At 39.9% G+C, this 15,156-nt stretch overlaps 1 protein-coding gene across 2 annotated transcripts in view; it reads left to right on the top strand.

Moving 5' to 3' along the window:
• The first annotated feature begins 2,004 nt into the window (after positions 1-2,004).
• The window catches only part of nck2a (NCK adaptor protein 2a), a 57,574-nt gene continuing 44,422 nt past the window's right edge, over positions 2,005-15,156 (top strand). The window contains exon 1 of one of the 2 annotated variants that reach the window (XM_034110287.2): positions 2,005-2,128. The gene's annotated coding sequence lies outside the window, so the exon portion shown is untranslated. Of the gene's footprint in view, positions 2,129-14,521; positions 14,771-15,156 lie in introns of those variants that run through there. The other variant, XM_034110285.2, reaches the window with a different exon arrangement.

The raw sequence follows: 15,156 nt of genomic DNA on the forward strand, positions 1-15,156 counted from the left end.
ATTGATTGCATAAATGTTAAACAGCCCACAGAATTAATAATGTATTTTTCCTGTAGTGTTTTTGGCATGTTAATGGTCTGCAAAGACTAAAAGTTCCCTCCAGGGGGAGTTTCTCTCCCACACACTCCTCATGATAGGCTAAGGGGCAGGACATCTCTAAGAGGTTGAACTGATCACAACAGAGCCGGCCAGCTAACCAATCAGAGTAGACTGGGCTCTGGTTTCACATTGGCCCCTTTAACATTGATGACATTTGTGGTTTTGTGTGAAATATCCCAACAACTGTTGAATGGTTTGTCATGACATTCGAAACACACGTTCATGTTCCCTTCAGGATGAAATGTAAGAACTTGGTTTTTTACTTTCATCTAGCGAGCGCATCAATCAGGTGACAATTGGTTGAATACTTTCACTTTTGATTTTATAACTGCAAACTAATTTGTGTTAGTAAGAGCTGATATACTGAACATTTTATTATACCCACTTTTTGAACATGCTAATGTTTAGTATTTGTTCTCAAAGTAATGACGTGTGGAAGTACAGCCTCATGGAGGTAAACAACGTTCTTGCTGAAAAAGCTATATTAATAAAAACAATGATGGGGGTGCAGTTTTTTCATCAAAACAATAGTGCTTTTTGTAATGCAAACTGAAACTAGAACTTCACAAAAAGAAACTTTCTTTTTAAATGTAGATAATAGCTAAGCACTGCCTTCATAGATGCAGTGAACAGATGTTTCCTCTCAGGTCTGACACAGGCAGCTGGGAAGAACAGAAGTCTGTGGCATTATGTCTCGTTAAGGAAATTCAAATCATATGGCAGTTTATCAGACATAAAAAAACGATCGCTCTCGGAAGACGTGATTTGATTTGATTACTCTGCCTACAAACATGTCTTTTACATGAAACGTATTGGAGTAATACCAAGTGCTTTACACGGGCATGGAAAAGCAATCATCTCAGTTCACCTCATTTCTGGAACACGATTTAATTATAGATCAAACTTTTCCATACATAATCCTAATACTGCCAGAAAGATCCTGCCCTACATTGCCCTCAGTCCTTGCCCCTCAGACCTGAGCCTTTGTGTCTTGCTGGGACACAGTTCCCCCTCCCCCCCTGTGCTCTGGATGGAGGACTCTCAGCTGCTAAGGCCAGGGGATAACAGTGCAGCTGTCTGGGCACTGCAAGGCTATCGTGATGCTAAAGCCTGGTCTTACTCATGCTGCAAATACAGCCGTGAGGAAAGGTCAGGCACGGTAGACCCCATCATCAACAGTGAACCGTTAATCGTTAATGCCACAGCACCCAATTGGACTGGAATTTCTCTGGGTCACCCAAGAACCAATATGATCCTCTGGAAGAACTTCACTGCACTGCCTGTCAAACTGGTTGAAATGGATCCCAGCGACTGACTTTAAAGAACGTGCAGTCAGGGCCGCCTTAATGCACGGGCTGACCTGGGCTGAAGTCCAGGGCCTACGGAGATCGGGGGCCTATCATGACCCAAGAAAAATAAATATATATATTTTTATTTTATTTCGGGTGTTTTATTTTTTATTTTAAATAAACAAAGTCTTGGCTTTCAGAATATTAAACTTGTCAGAAATACAACTTTGAAGCTTGTAACGGCATAATTACAAGCGGAGAACGGAGTAACTTGACGTCACAGCAGGCACAACAACAGCCGGTGTTTCTCGTGAGTGTTTTCCCCGGGAAACAAACAGAATACACACAAACGCAAAAATACACACACACACACACACACACACTCGCGAGCTTCCCCCAGACCAGTAATCCAAACGAAAATATCTTCCCTCTGTAGTATTTTGATCATTTGCTCCGCTAATCAATCAGATCGATGGATTCCAGAGATGACTCGGTAACAGTCAGTGGGCACCACTTAACAGCCAATCAGAATGAGAATAGGTTTCACATGTGACTTATTCAAATTGCGAGTGATTGAGTGACAGGTGAAGGTTGTTTAGGAGACAATTTCTGAGAAGAAAAAGTTTGAGAGTGGCGTTCGGAAAAGGAAACCTAACACTGATGTCAATTGAGCATGACATTCTTCGTGAGATGGATTTTAGGAACATCATAAAGGCTTTTTCGGAAGCACTGCTAAAGAGGTAAGGCAATGCTGCGCTATTCATTGATTCCCAGTAGCCTGCAGGTTTAAATGTGCATCGTTTTACATAACTAGGTTCGTGTTAATCCACCGGAGATAATGATCATTCTCATCTACTGATACCTGGCATTGAGGCCATATGCTGCTGTTGCTCAATTAGTGTGTGTGTGTGTGTGTGTGTGTGTGTGTGTGTGTGTGTGTGTGTGTGTGTGTGTGTGTGTGTGTGTGTGTGTGTGGTGTGTGTGTGTGTGTGTGTGTGTGTGTGTGTGTGTGTGTGTGTGTGTGTGTGTGTGTGTGTGTGTGTGTGTGTGTGTGTGTGTGTGTGTGTGTGTGTGTGTGTGTGTGTGTGTGTGATCACAGAGCGATCACAGAGCCTACCGAGGCTATAAATGACTGATTTGTTGTTTTAATAGGGGGCCTACAAAAGGGCCTGATGGGTTAAGGCGGGCTTGCGTGCAGAGTCATAATGGAGGTCTCACATGGGCAATTAGAGCTGATGAAGAGAGACATAATCAGTTTTGGGCTCCCACTGTGGTAGTAGGGAATATTTGCAGTTTAGCAGTTGTCTAACATCGTCTTGATTTGAGGTTGAAGACTCACTACACTGGATAATCTGCACAACAATAAATAGTTTGGCTCTTGTGCTTTCTTTGTTGGAGTGAGATCAGAAGATAGTTCAACACAGAGTTAATAGCAGGTGATTTACTTAACTTAGCACAAAGACTGGAAACATGTAACCTGACTCTGTCCAATGGTAATAGCATCCACCAACCCGTTTCTGTTAACCCCAAAAAATGAACACATCAATCTTTTGTTCATTCGTAAGGAAAACAAGTGTAACAGGAGAACATCGTGCAATAGGATCATTTCAGCCGTGACTGACCAGACCAGGCTTGGATATTGGTGAAGGAGTCAATGACCAATGGATCGCGTCATAATCCACTACCTACTCGCTTGGACCCATCCCATTTTGGAGATATGCCTTGCTTCTGATTTTACACAATACACCTGTAAAGAAATGCCAAATAGAGCCAGGGGCGTACATTCTGGGCATAACGTTTTGGGGGGCAATGGCCCCCTGGCCCCCTCAAACCACACACATTTCTGACTCCAATCGTCATTCTGACTTCAACTACACACCTGTTTCAAGATGCCACATTGGACCAGGGGGGGGGACTGTGTGTGTGTGTGTGTGTGTGTGTGTGTGTGTGTGTGTGTGTGTGTGTGTGTGTGTGTGTGTGTGTGTGTGTGTGTGTGTGTGTGTGTGTGTGTGTGTGTGTGTGTGTGTGTGTGTGTGTGTGTGTGTGTGTGTGTGTGTGTGTGTGTGTGTGTGTGTGCATGGCACCTTGGCCCCCATTGACCGGACCACGCCTTCATTTTGATCTCACACATTTTGTGACCTCATATTGCATGGATGCACTGACAACATGTGACCACAGACAGACAGATATATAAACACCTGGCGAAGTACTCAAAACCCTTGTCTCGTGCCAGTTACAGCAGGTGTGAGCAGGAAAAAACAATTCCCATAATGACGCAAACACACAATGTGAAAAGCAAACTAGCATCGTTGTTGAGTCGAGTAAAAATGACATGTTAAGAGTTATTGCTCTCAGCAGGTGATCGTGCACACAGGTCATCTTTATAATATTATTGATTTGTATTTCTTGCTAAGTATCAATTCTGCTTTCAACAGTACAGTGTTGTCACTGACCAACTGTTTTAATCAAATAGGAAGTGAATACACATCACATCATGAGGTTCCCATGGGTTGTACAATATGTGAGAAATTTGTAAAATTTCGAAAAACAAATCTCGTCACAAAACTTGATTATGAGGTTTCATGTGACTGCAGAAATTATTTATTATAAATACATGTATGGAAAATATGTTGATTGTGTTTACTTGTCTGAAGAGATCAGCTGATTCTGTTGAACAGGACATGTCCTAAGCACATTCGTTCATGCATACATTCAGCCTTCAATAGTGGTGCAGGGTTGACGTATTGTTGTAGGCCGACCCGGAAGTAAGCTGCGCTCGGGTTCCCTCGACAAAAAAGCAATGAGATTTCTCCATAAGATTTTGGAAAATAGCTCGAAATAAGGTGGAAAACGAACCTGTTTAATAAATGCACGTTTTGTTCAGCCGGATAACATCCACATGTCTCATCGCCAGAAGCAAAATGCTAACGTTATGCTATAAACGAACTACAGCTGTGTGGAGCAGGGTCGCACGACCTCAACGTCACGCCAACCTAAGATCGATATTCAAAAATACAGTTTCAAAAGTTGAAGCGTTTGTTTTAACAGTTTGCAAGCGCGCATGTATTGCTTTCAAGCAGAACAGTGGAAAACAAACTTAACGGGAGTGTTTACGTGTTCGGTGTAATGACGTACAACGTCCTCGACAACTTCTGTAGTCGTATTCAGCCACTCGGTAACAACCATCGTTTTTCAGACACGTAAACTCTTCAAAAATTCCCAGTGGGGTCACTGCTGATGTATCCGTCTCTTGCATTTGTGTCAGCCACAGACCTTATTTCCAGCTATTTTCCAAAATCCTATGGAGAACTCCCATTGGCTCTGAGACGAGGGAACCCGCAGTGGTCAAATGCTGACTCACTTCCGGGTTTTAGGACTCGTCACTGCACCACTCTATACATACCTGCTAAACCCTCAACTCATTCCCTTCCTGTAGTGTGTTGTATAGGTTGTTGTGCATGTATGGTCTGCAAAGGCTACAATCCCTCCCCACATGCACATGGTCAGCATGCTGCTTTGTTCCCAGGGATCAATGGTTACGACAATGATTAAAAGCCTCCTGTGCCCATTTTCACTTTTTCTTTGCGCCGTGCCAAAGGGATGTGATGTGCGTCTATATATGACACAGACAATCTTCAGTCATTTAGCCGGGTGTTGTATTCCCAGTCCGCTAAATCTCCGTGGAGATTCGTGGGATGTTTCAACCCCCACAGTCACCACACACTTTATTTAGAGGCTGCAGTTTGTTTGTTCTCTTTGTTCCTTTTTCCCATGTAGACACCAACACACACACACACACACACACACACACACACACACACAGATATAATGATCTACTTTCCTTGGTACCGATTGGATGTTACTGTGACATAGGAAAGCACACAGCATTTAACATGTGGAGAGTCACAAAGTAGAGCATAAATTATCCATATAATGGATATGATAGGGCTAATATAATATTATAATTATATTGATATTTTAATGTTCATTCTGCTCTGTTGGAAAACCTCTCTTTTACACTCCCAAAGTGGGTTTGGTGATTCAATGTTGGGTTAATTTATTTTATAGTTTTAGGAACTGGGTGGGAGTCCATGCCCATTTGTAGGAGTTTGTTCCTGCGCTAAATTGTTAACTACCATTTGTATCCCCTTTGCATGATGCCTCAGTGTCTATAGGCTCAGTCTTAATAACTTCTATTTGTTTTTCACGTGGTCCCACTCACTTAGAGGGGCTGAAGTCTCATCTGACCTCACTTATCTGGACAACAACTGGGCCCCTCTGTCTCAGGCTGCATTTATCTTACTAATTCTGTCTGTTGCAAATCAAGGGCAGCTGTCATGGTGGCACTCTGGCAGCTAGCACCAAGCCTCATGTCCCAGAATACAGATCCAAAAGATCCAGGCGCTGGTGGAAGACCAAAACTGGTGATGTGGTGGCAGCTGAGGGCCAAAAGCACCACTTTGTAATGCCGCTTTGCTTTTACTATCCAGCTACTCTGACAACAAAGCCCATTGGGTTTGGTGAGAGAGTTGTTTTACTTTTGTTGTGTCGGAAAGATTTAACACGATTTGTTTTCAAATGTGTCCAACAGAGTAAAACAAGCCAAGTTAGTTTGCTGACTTGAATAGTTCAGTAATCATTTATTAGAAATATGTCTGTTTTAATGCATGATGCTATGATAATCTATAGGCATAATTCTGTATGAAAATATTTAAACATTATTAAGCGTTTTACTGTATAATGACTTAAAGGGGTCCTATTGTGATTTTTTGGGTTATCCCTTTCACGTCCACTCTGCCTGAAACGCCTCCATGTGACATCACTATGTAACACTAGCGCTTCTATTGTCTAGCGCTCCAATAACATGTACGTGATAGGCTAAGGGGGCGGGACATCTCTAAGAGGTTGACCAATCACAACAGAGCCGGCCAGCTAACCAATCAGAGCAGACTGGGCTCTGGTTTCAGACAGAGGGAGAAAAGAGGTGCTGCATGGAGACATGTCACAGTAGAGACACAACATACACATATGAACCGGAAAATCAGCATCATAGGGCCCTTTAAGTCAAATCCTAATACTTTTTTATTACATTATTATTATTACATGTCATTTGTTAGACGCTTTTATCCAAAGCGACTTACATACATTCAGTACTGTGGACAATCCCCACAGGAGCAATTTGGGGTGAAGTGTCTTGCCCAGGGACACAACGACATGCTGACTGCAGTGGGACTCGAACTTGGTACCCCCTGATTTGAAGTCCAGTACTCTATCAACTGAGCCACAGCCGCCCTAATACTTCACGATTAATGGTAATTTGACTTTTTTCATAATCATATCATCGATCATCGTTATAATATTTAGCAATGTGGTTACAAGTTACTCTGGTCATTGTGTGATTTGAAAGAATTTTAAATGAACTAAATATCAAATGAAGCACACTAATACAATGATTTATATAACGAATTATATACACAAAGACAACGTAAATTGTTTCCAAATAAATGTATAGCAGGGTTGTTTTATTAGACCACATTTTCTTGGTATATTCGATAACATTTAATAACTGATAACAGCGTGTTACATGTATTGCCAAGATGAAATCAGGTAATTCAATAATTTATTTATATAGCACCTTTCAGCACCAGGCAATTCAAGGTGCTTTACAAAAATGAAAGACATTCAGACAAAGGCATTTAAAAACAGTAAAAGATAATAAAAGAAACATTAAAAGAAAAAGAAAAAATGAAAGACATTAAGAAAATGGCATTTAAAATCAGATAGATAAGAAGGTACATTTCATCTTGCAAATCTCCAACCATGTGTGTGATTCACATTTCCCTGGGCCTGCAGACCTCAGACTAACAAACATAGCACAGGAGCCGCTGGTTCATCACGTACATCATCACCCTGAAACAGGTGCTCATAAGGATGGGCGCCTTTCTGCCAAAATAAACATTTAGTTTAATCAGCGTAACTTTAGCTCAGCTGTGGGCTCCCAGAAGTCATTCAGTGGGATGGGAATACGAGGGGTGTGGATCTAAAATGGAAGACATCCTGATTATAGCTGTGGCAGATAAAGTGTTGACAAGTGCTACTCAGCCTTGATTAAAAGTCAAGCTCTCCTCGGGCTTAACAGAGGTTAGAGAGGTTTCAGATAATGTTGCACTTTTACCACAGCGTTGAATCTTCTATACAGCGTGTCGCACAGACGTCAAGTCATTTTATGGGAAATGAAAATCAACCATAACATCTAATTATGCCTGTTATGGCTGTGTGTGCAACTCAGCTCTTTCCAATTAGCCTTGGGTCAGCTGGGTTTGAAAGACAACTTTAATGTAATAAGCATGAGCTTGAAATTCCTCGACTAAATACTTTGTAATCAAATTGAATTATTGAAGTATGAAAGTCGGGTGAGAGAAGAAGAATTGGGTGACACATGCACCCGTAGGTTGACTATTTAATTACACTTATGTCATGGTATAGGTTAGGGTACAAATGATGGTAACAGTTTTTAACTTCTCTGCAGGGATGCTCTGCCCCCTGGTGATAGCAGAGCCAAATATATTTGTGTTTTTTTTTAATATTTTACTTTAGAATTAGAAGTTTTGTTTCAAACTTTGTTCTAGCATTTACATGTTTTGGACCCCAACATCTAAGAGGAGTACCGAAAAATACTTTCCTTTTTCAGTGTAGGAATAAAGGTTTAACACGTGGAGGCGCTGTGGAACAAGGAACAATACAATGATATGCATTAGTGTAGCTTTCACAACTTATAAAGGGATCGGCTTATCACTCTGAAATAGAGAGATTTGTGCAGTGGTGTGATTTTAACCATCTTGTGCTGAATGTGAAGAAGACGAGGAGATGGAGTGGGACCATGTGTGGGACCCAAAGGCAGTGGGTGACCTTAGGCCGGTGGTTATCCACAATGAACCCATAGCTCAGGTCAGCTCCTATAAGTACATTGGTGTTCATATAGATAGTACACTCAGCTGGAAGGCGCATGTTGAAGGTCTGTGCTCTAGACCAGTGGTTCTCAAATGGGGGTACGCGGACCCCTAGGGGTACGTTGGAGTACTGCAGGGGGTACGTGAGATTTATTTTATGTTAATGAAAAAAAAACAATTTTAGAAAAAGTAACGAAGTTTGAGCGGTGTGGGTTTTATATTAACAGAGTTACACATAGCCTATTTAAAAACGCGAAGTGTAATAACTGCAGTGGCCTTCCTGTCACTGAGAATAACAAAGGTCCTCAGTGAAGCACAAGCCCATGTTTCACTAAATTGTAAGTACAACTTATTACAAAGATCAGTTCAATGCAACTAATGTCGTCTTAAATGTCGTTAAATTGGTTTGCCATGAAGTTAGTGATGGATTGTAAACATTTGAAATGTAGCATTTAAGTGTTTCTCAGTTACAAGGTTGTTGTTTTAATAAATCAGACACCGATGGCGCAGCACTCTTTATATAGGAATTTCTTCCCTAACAAATTGTTTTTGCGCTGATCAGGGGGTACTTGGCTGAATTTTTTTTTCAAAGGGGGTATTATTGAAAAAAGTTTGAGAATCACTGCTCTAGACTTTAAAAGCGATTGTATTTTCTGCGTCGACTCCCCGCTTACGGAGTTGAGCAGAAGTTCATGTTACTGTTTTATCATGCAGTGTTGGAGAGCATCATAAGGTGTGGTATCACTGCTTGGTCTGATAACTTGAGAAGTATTGCTGTTAAAAAAACATCCATCTCTCCAAAACATATATGAGCAGTCCATTATTAGTCCTACCTATGTCCACTATAAGCTTCTTAACATTCACATGTAATGAAATGAAATTAACTTTTTAAATGTTGACCATGAGGGTAGTGCATAGGTCGCCATTGTCAGTGTGTGCGTCTGTGTATTGTGTTTGTTCAAACGGTGTATGAGTGATGATATGTGTATGTATTTTAATGTTTACTATGTTTGTATATGTACATGTATGTGGAACTGCAGCACGGAGTCCAGAACAAATGTCCTTACGGGGACAATAAAGTATATCGTATCGTGCACATATTGCACATGATAGACATTATTTAAATACATGGTTACAAAATTATGTAACACTATAGTTTTAAGTTCTTCATTTTCAGTTTTTCTCTCATGAAAAACATTGGAAAAATTAGACAAATATAAAGTTTGATAAGAAACCATTTGTATTTCATTTAACACATTTATGACTTGATGGGGGGCCACTGCACTGGAGCAGATGTCACACCTGGTTTGTGTGATCTCTGTTGTTGGGGTGACCTCTTGGTCTCTAAGCAACACACTTGTCTCTTGGCTGATGGACGATTTAGGTCTGAGATTAAAGTCAGATCCCAAAACTTTATATGGCCCCTATCCTCTATTATAGTTGAGTGTTTTTGGTTGATTCCTTCATTAAACCTTTATGCCATCTGTAATGTCTGAAAGTGTTTGATATGATAGATGACACATCATGATAAAAAAGCTGAAATGTTTGCTTCCATAGACTATAAGTAAATAAATATATTTATAAATAAATAAAATAATACATAAATAAATGTGGAAATAAATACAGGAATAAATAAATACAAGAATAAATAAATAAATATGGAAATAAATAAATAAATACAAGCTGAGAATGAAACAGTACGCACATTATTATGTATATTTAATATATTTCTACATTTACGTTCACTTACATTTATTTATTTATGTATTTCTGTGTCCGTATGCTAATGAGGTGGGCGGTCCTAACCTCAGTCTGAAGCAGGATTGGTCAATTGTTAGAGCCAGGCAAGCGATTCGTCACATCTGTACACACCAGGGGTGTCCAAACTTTTTTCACTGAGGGCCACATACAGAAGGAGCTGGAGCCTGAAAAGTACCGTTTTTTCCTGTTCACACCGCAGAGCCTCTTAGCTCCGGAATCCGGTTCACTTCCAGCTCCAAAAAATTGTCGGTCTAGACTCTAGAGCAGTGCTTCTCAAAGTGTGGTCCGCGGACCACTGGTGGTCCGTGAGCGCCCCCTAGTGGTCCGTGAGTATATTGGAAACATTTCACATTTGAAATAAATAAATACATTTAAGTTTTTCGATCTCTCGCGGGAATATCTCCGCAATGGAGCAAGCTTAAGTTTCACTTTTGATTGCATGATATAGCCCAGCGCAACACCTTTGTCACACATGTTGCCACCTGTTTGTACCATTTTCAGGCGATTTGTAAAAATCGATGTGTTTTGGGATATTTGTGGAGTTAGGTGGTCCGCGAGTGTTTTTTTATTGGTTAAGTGGTCCTTGGTATGAAAAAGTTTGAGAAACACTGCTCTAGAGGCAAGAGCTTCGGAGCAAAGCGGCGGCGTCGCTTACGTCTCTCTTACGTCGAGGCGGGGGCAGGGGAAGATTCGTTGTTGAAGTAGTCTTGCATTTTGCATGTGATGTTTGTAAAGTTCCAAGTAAAGTCGTCCCTTGTAAAGTCGTCCGATGCCTTCCATTTCGTTTCGTAAGAGGATAACCAAAGCAAACAGCGCTTCAATACAATCGGCCATTGTTGTTGTTGTCGATGTGAGGGATATCCGCGCGGTTTGGATTTTATGAAGCAGGCACGTAAACGGTGACGTCATGACGCAGCAGCGGCAGCTCTGGGCGGTGTGAACAGAGCGGAACAGAGCGGGAGCAGAAAAGGGAAACCGGAGCTGAACCAGAAAAGCTCCCGCTCTGAGCTAGAAAGGGAAAAGCGCTGGTGTGAAAGCCGCATTATAGAGGTGAGGTATATCGCCTCATAAGTTAAGTTATAAGTTAGCAAAATGTAAGTAAATTAGAATTGATACATAAATATGCTTTAAGAAAAAAAACAGCCGACATCACAGCTCTCTATAGGGTTTCATTTATCTTCTTGGCGGCTCATCCCTAAAAACAGAAGCCTCAGAGTGATTATAATAAGGAGAAACAGGAAGAGTGTATTTCAAGCTTGTTATGTAAATAAGTCATTGTGCTTTTTAAGATTAGTTAGAAAATGTTTTCAACTTGAATTGACTGAATTTATTTAAAAAGCGGTCTTATAAACACATGAATACTACTGTGTAATATATTTTTACATATTTAAGAAGTACAATATAAGAAAAGCACAAGTTTCATTTGTGGGCCATATTTCATTGTACTTTTGAATTTGCTGAGGGCCTATTCAAAATGGCCTGCGGGTGCATTTGGCCCCCGGGCTGTAGTTTGGGCACCCCTGCTTGTACACACAATGGATGTATAATAAGAACGTAGCACAGGTTTTCTCCCACTTCCTTGTCTTTACCGTAAAGCCCCCCCAGAGGGAGACACAGTCAGAGTAACTGGAAGACCACACACCGAATGAGTATTTGCAGTAGTCAAATTAGTAATCTAAGATACTCGTAAAATCCCTTGAAGTATGACATGGCCGAAGCACTGTTGTGATGGGGTTTTTGCATGTAACTGTAACCTTTGAGCAAAGCATTTAATCCCCATTATTAATCAATAATTCTACTTGGTAGATATGTGAAGGTTTTCATTATCATTGCCATGGGATCACTTTGTTAGAAAAAGTGGTGGGGACAATTTCTCCATATTTAACATCAGCATATAGTAGCAGAAGACAAAAGCAGGTATTAAGCACAGAACATGACATAAGTAACACATAAATAAATGCATAAATACAGAATAAATAGAGGAATACAAAAGTACAAGATAAATAAATGGGGAAAAACCACAGTAACAGGAGTGTAAGGGATGGGATTTCTAACAGGTTTGAGATTTTAGGTTTTGAAGCTCTTCTCCACCATAGCAGTGAGATAACACACACATTTAACAAGCAGCACAATACACACGATAAATCAACATGAAAACGGCATGGCTGAGATTGAACCCACCACCTTCTGATTCCAAGACAACAGCTCTTCCTCTCAGCCACAGCCAAATTATAGGCTGTAGTTCAGAAATGATTAATTAATTGCCGGAATGTCCCAATCGAGATAACCGTTTTGTTGTTTGATTGGAGGTTTCTTTTTTAAATGGGAAAAACACCTGAAATGTTGGAAAGTTGGAAAGGTACCGAGGCTTTAATTCCATTGCTTCTAAAGGACGTATTAAAGAAACCCGACCCCAGTTGCCCTGGTAGCCTTGTGTTTTATGAACAGATGTAAGAAATTGGACTGTCACTTCCTGTGATGAGTTTCAACAGATGTTTTTCCAATATCTCCTCTGACAAGTCCTCTCCTCCTCATGTCAAAGTGTACAATAGATAAAATGTCTAAAAAAAAAAAGGGTCATGTGATCCAATCAGTCCAAATCAATCCCACCTGCACAAGCTGCTGTATAGCTGAGTGGTTAATTAAAGCAGGGAGTCCTTATCCGGAGCACTGTGAGACCCTAGGTTATGATCCAGAGCCTGGCAGAACATTTTGGGCACAAAAAAAAGCCTACCTTAAAAACAGTGAAACCACCAGGGGAAGTGTCAGGAGATGTGTGAAGTATTTTTGGTAGAACTTGACTTTATGGCAGGGAAGTTATTTCATTTTTTTGTTTCATAATTCTTTGGTTAGACGGTCCATGCAGATAGAAGCTGTACAGCTCAGAGGACGGTGTATATCGGCTTTGATTTCATATAAATAATTCAAATGTTTCTATAGACCACAGATTCTCAGATATTTAAACACTAGAACATATGTTCTTGTCCTGCATTATTGTTCAACCATTTTGGGATGCTTTCCAGTATTTGGATAACTTACTGTGTGTATTGATCTTTGGATCAGGGGAGCTGGTTAAATCCCCAGTGAAGTCGTTGTGTCAAGACACTTCACCCCAAATGACTCCTGTAGGGATTGTTCACAATATTGAGTGAATGCAAGTTGCTTATTAGTTTCCAAACACCTTAATCCCTCAATTTCCTTTTACATTTTTGTATTTGTTCCTGTTTTTTTCAGGTTGTGTTTGTTAATAATGCCCTCAGTTTAAATTAAGATGAAGATAGTAAGATCAGATATACTTTATTGATCTCAAATTGGGATTGTTTTCGTCACAGCAGCATGTTCAAACACTGCATTGCACTTCATTTGAAAATAAAAAGAGTAGAAAACAAACAAATACAAAATATAAACTTTTAAAATAAAACAAAACAACAAATTAAAATATATGCAAGTTGACCGAGAATTATAGAAACCTGTAGACTATCTGTCAAATAAACACTATGAAGGGCAGACATTCTTTCAATAAACATGTGACTTTTAATTTGACACGTTATTAAATATTGCATTGCAGTCTGATTACTAGTTAAAGAAAGACAACAATTGAAAGGAAGCTACTGTCCTGTACCAGTCCCGGCGTCGGTGACGTCACCAACAGAACCGGCGATCAAGCTAACTGAAGACACCGGAAACCACGTGATGTTTCTTCAAAACAAAGGTTTTTTCTTCCCCTTACTAAATCTTTTTGAATGGAAAAAAATGTATATAGATCATTATTTAAAAAATCCTGCATTCAAAATCTAAGTGAAAACATATAAGAATCAATATGTGCTTCAAATACCAAAAGTAAAAGTAGCCGAGTTATTTAGCAGAATAGCCACAAAATTATATTACTGGATTATAATAAGTGATGCAATAATGGGTTTATCACTGTAATATTGCATCTGGTGGAGAATATCTATTTTATCTTGATGGGTTGCTATCAGTTACAACTATATAAGTTCAACTTGTTGTTGATCTAGATCTGCAAAGTGTAAAAATTAGAGAAGTAGAAAGTCAAATACAGTTATCTCCGACATGTAGTAGAGTTACAATTCAGGTATTAAAATACTGCAACATAGTATATGTGAGCCTTAAGTAAATGTTGTTTTTGTGTGTGTATTATGCAATAATATCTAGATAAAATACAGAATAATATCAAAACAAAACTCGATATTACTGATATAGGACTGCCTAATGAGTACTTTTAATACTTCACGTTCTTCTGCTTTTGCTTGACTCACGTAGCATTTTGAGGTCAGGACTGTTTTATAAACCATGGCATTTATACTTATTTATAAAATGTTCTGTTTGCCATCGAAGTGCTGCTTATATTTTGAAACTTCAGACCGGAAGTGGATTGTACGTCCTTACCAGTCTATGGTCCTTACCCAGTGATTGAGGTGGAGAGGCACCACCGAGGCAGGCTGCGACAGAAAAACAAACGAGGATAGGTCGAGCAGTTACACAGTACTCAGTCCATGTTTTAAAAGAAAAAAGACATAGTAAAAACCCAAAGGATATGTGGATTTAAACGTTATTTTTGTCGTTTTTACGCGGTTTCAGTTACTTCTTCTTCTTCTGTCTTAATTTCGGCAGAGTGACCGTTTGCCCATTCTCTCCGGAGTGAGCACTAAGGTAAGCCTGTAACCGCAGATGAACTGTGTAAGTTGGACGGGCTACTTTGACTACAAAAGCGCTGTTAAAATGTCTGTTTAGTTATTTCTCTCATGCAAATTAAAACCCCAAACAGTCGTAAAAGTTGGGACACAAAAAACGGTAGTTTGCTAGACTCACTTTCTAGATTTGACGCTGGGTCTTTGTCCACTCAGATGTGGTTTCACTAGACATTGTGCTGCCTTTCGTGTGTTAGGAGAAAAAAGCACTCTCTAAATGGAGTTATTTTTCACATTTACAACCAAAATAAGTACTTTAAATGAACCCCTTTCCCCTTTTTGTAATATTTACATAGGGCACTTCTTAAAAGGCCTGTAAGCGCAGGCTACTATAGCAGCTTTTTTAGG

Source organism: Pseudochaenichthys georgianus, chromosome 21 (assembly GCF_902827115.2).
Source record: "Pseudochaenichthys georgianus chromosome 21, fPseGeo1.2, whole genome shotgun sequence".
Classification (NCBI taxonomy): domain Eukaryota; kingdom Metazoa; phylum Chordata; class Actinopteri; order Perciformes; family Channichthyidae; genus Pseudochaenichthys; species Pseudochaenichthys georgianus.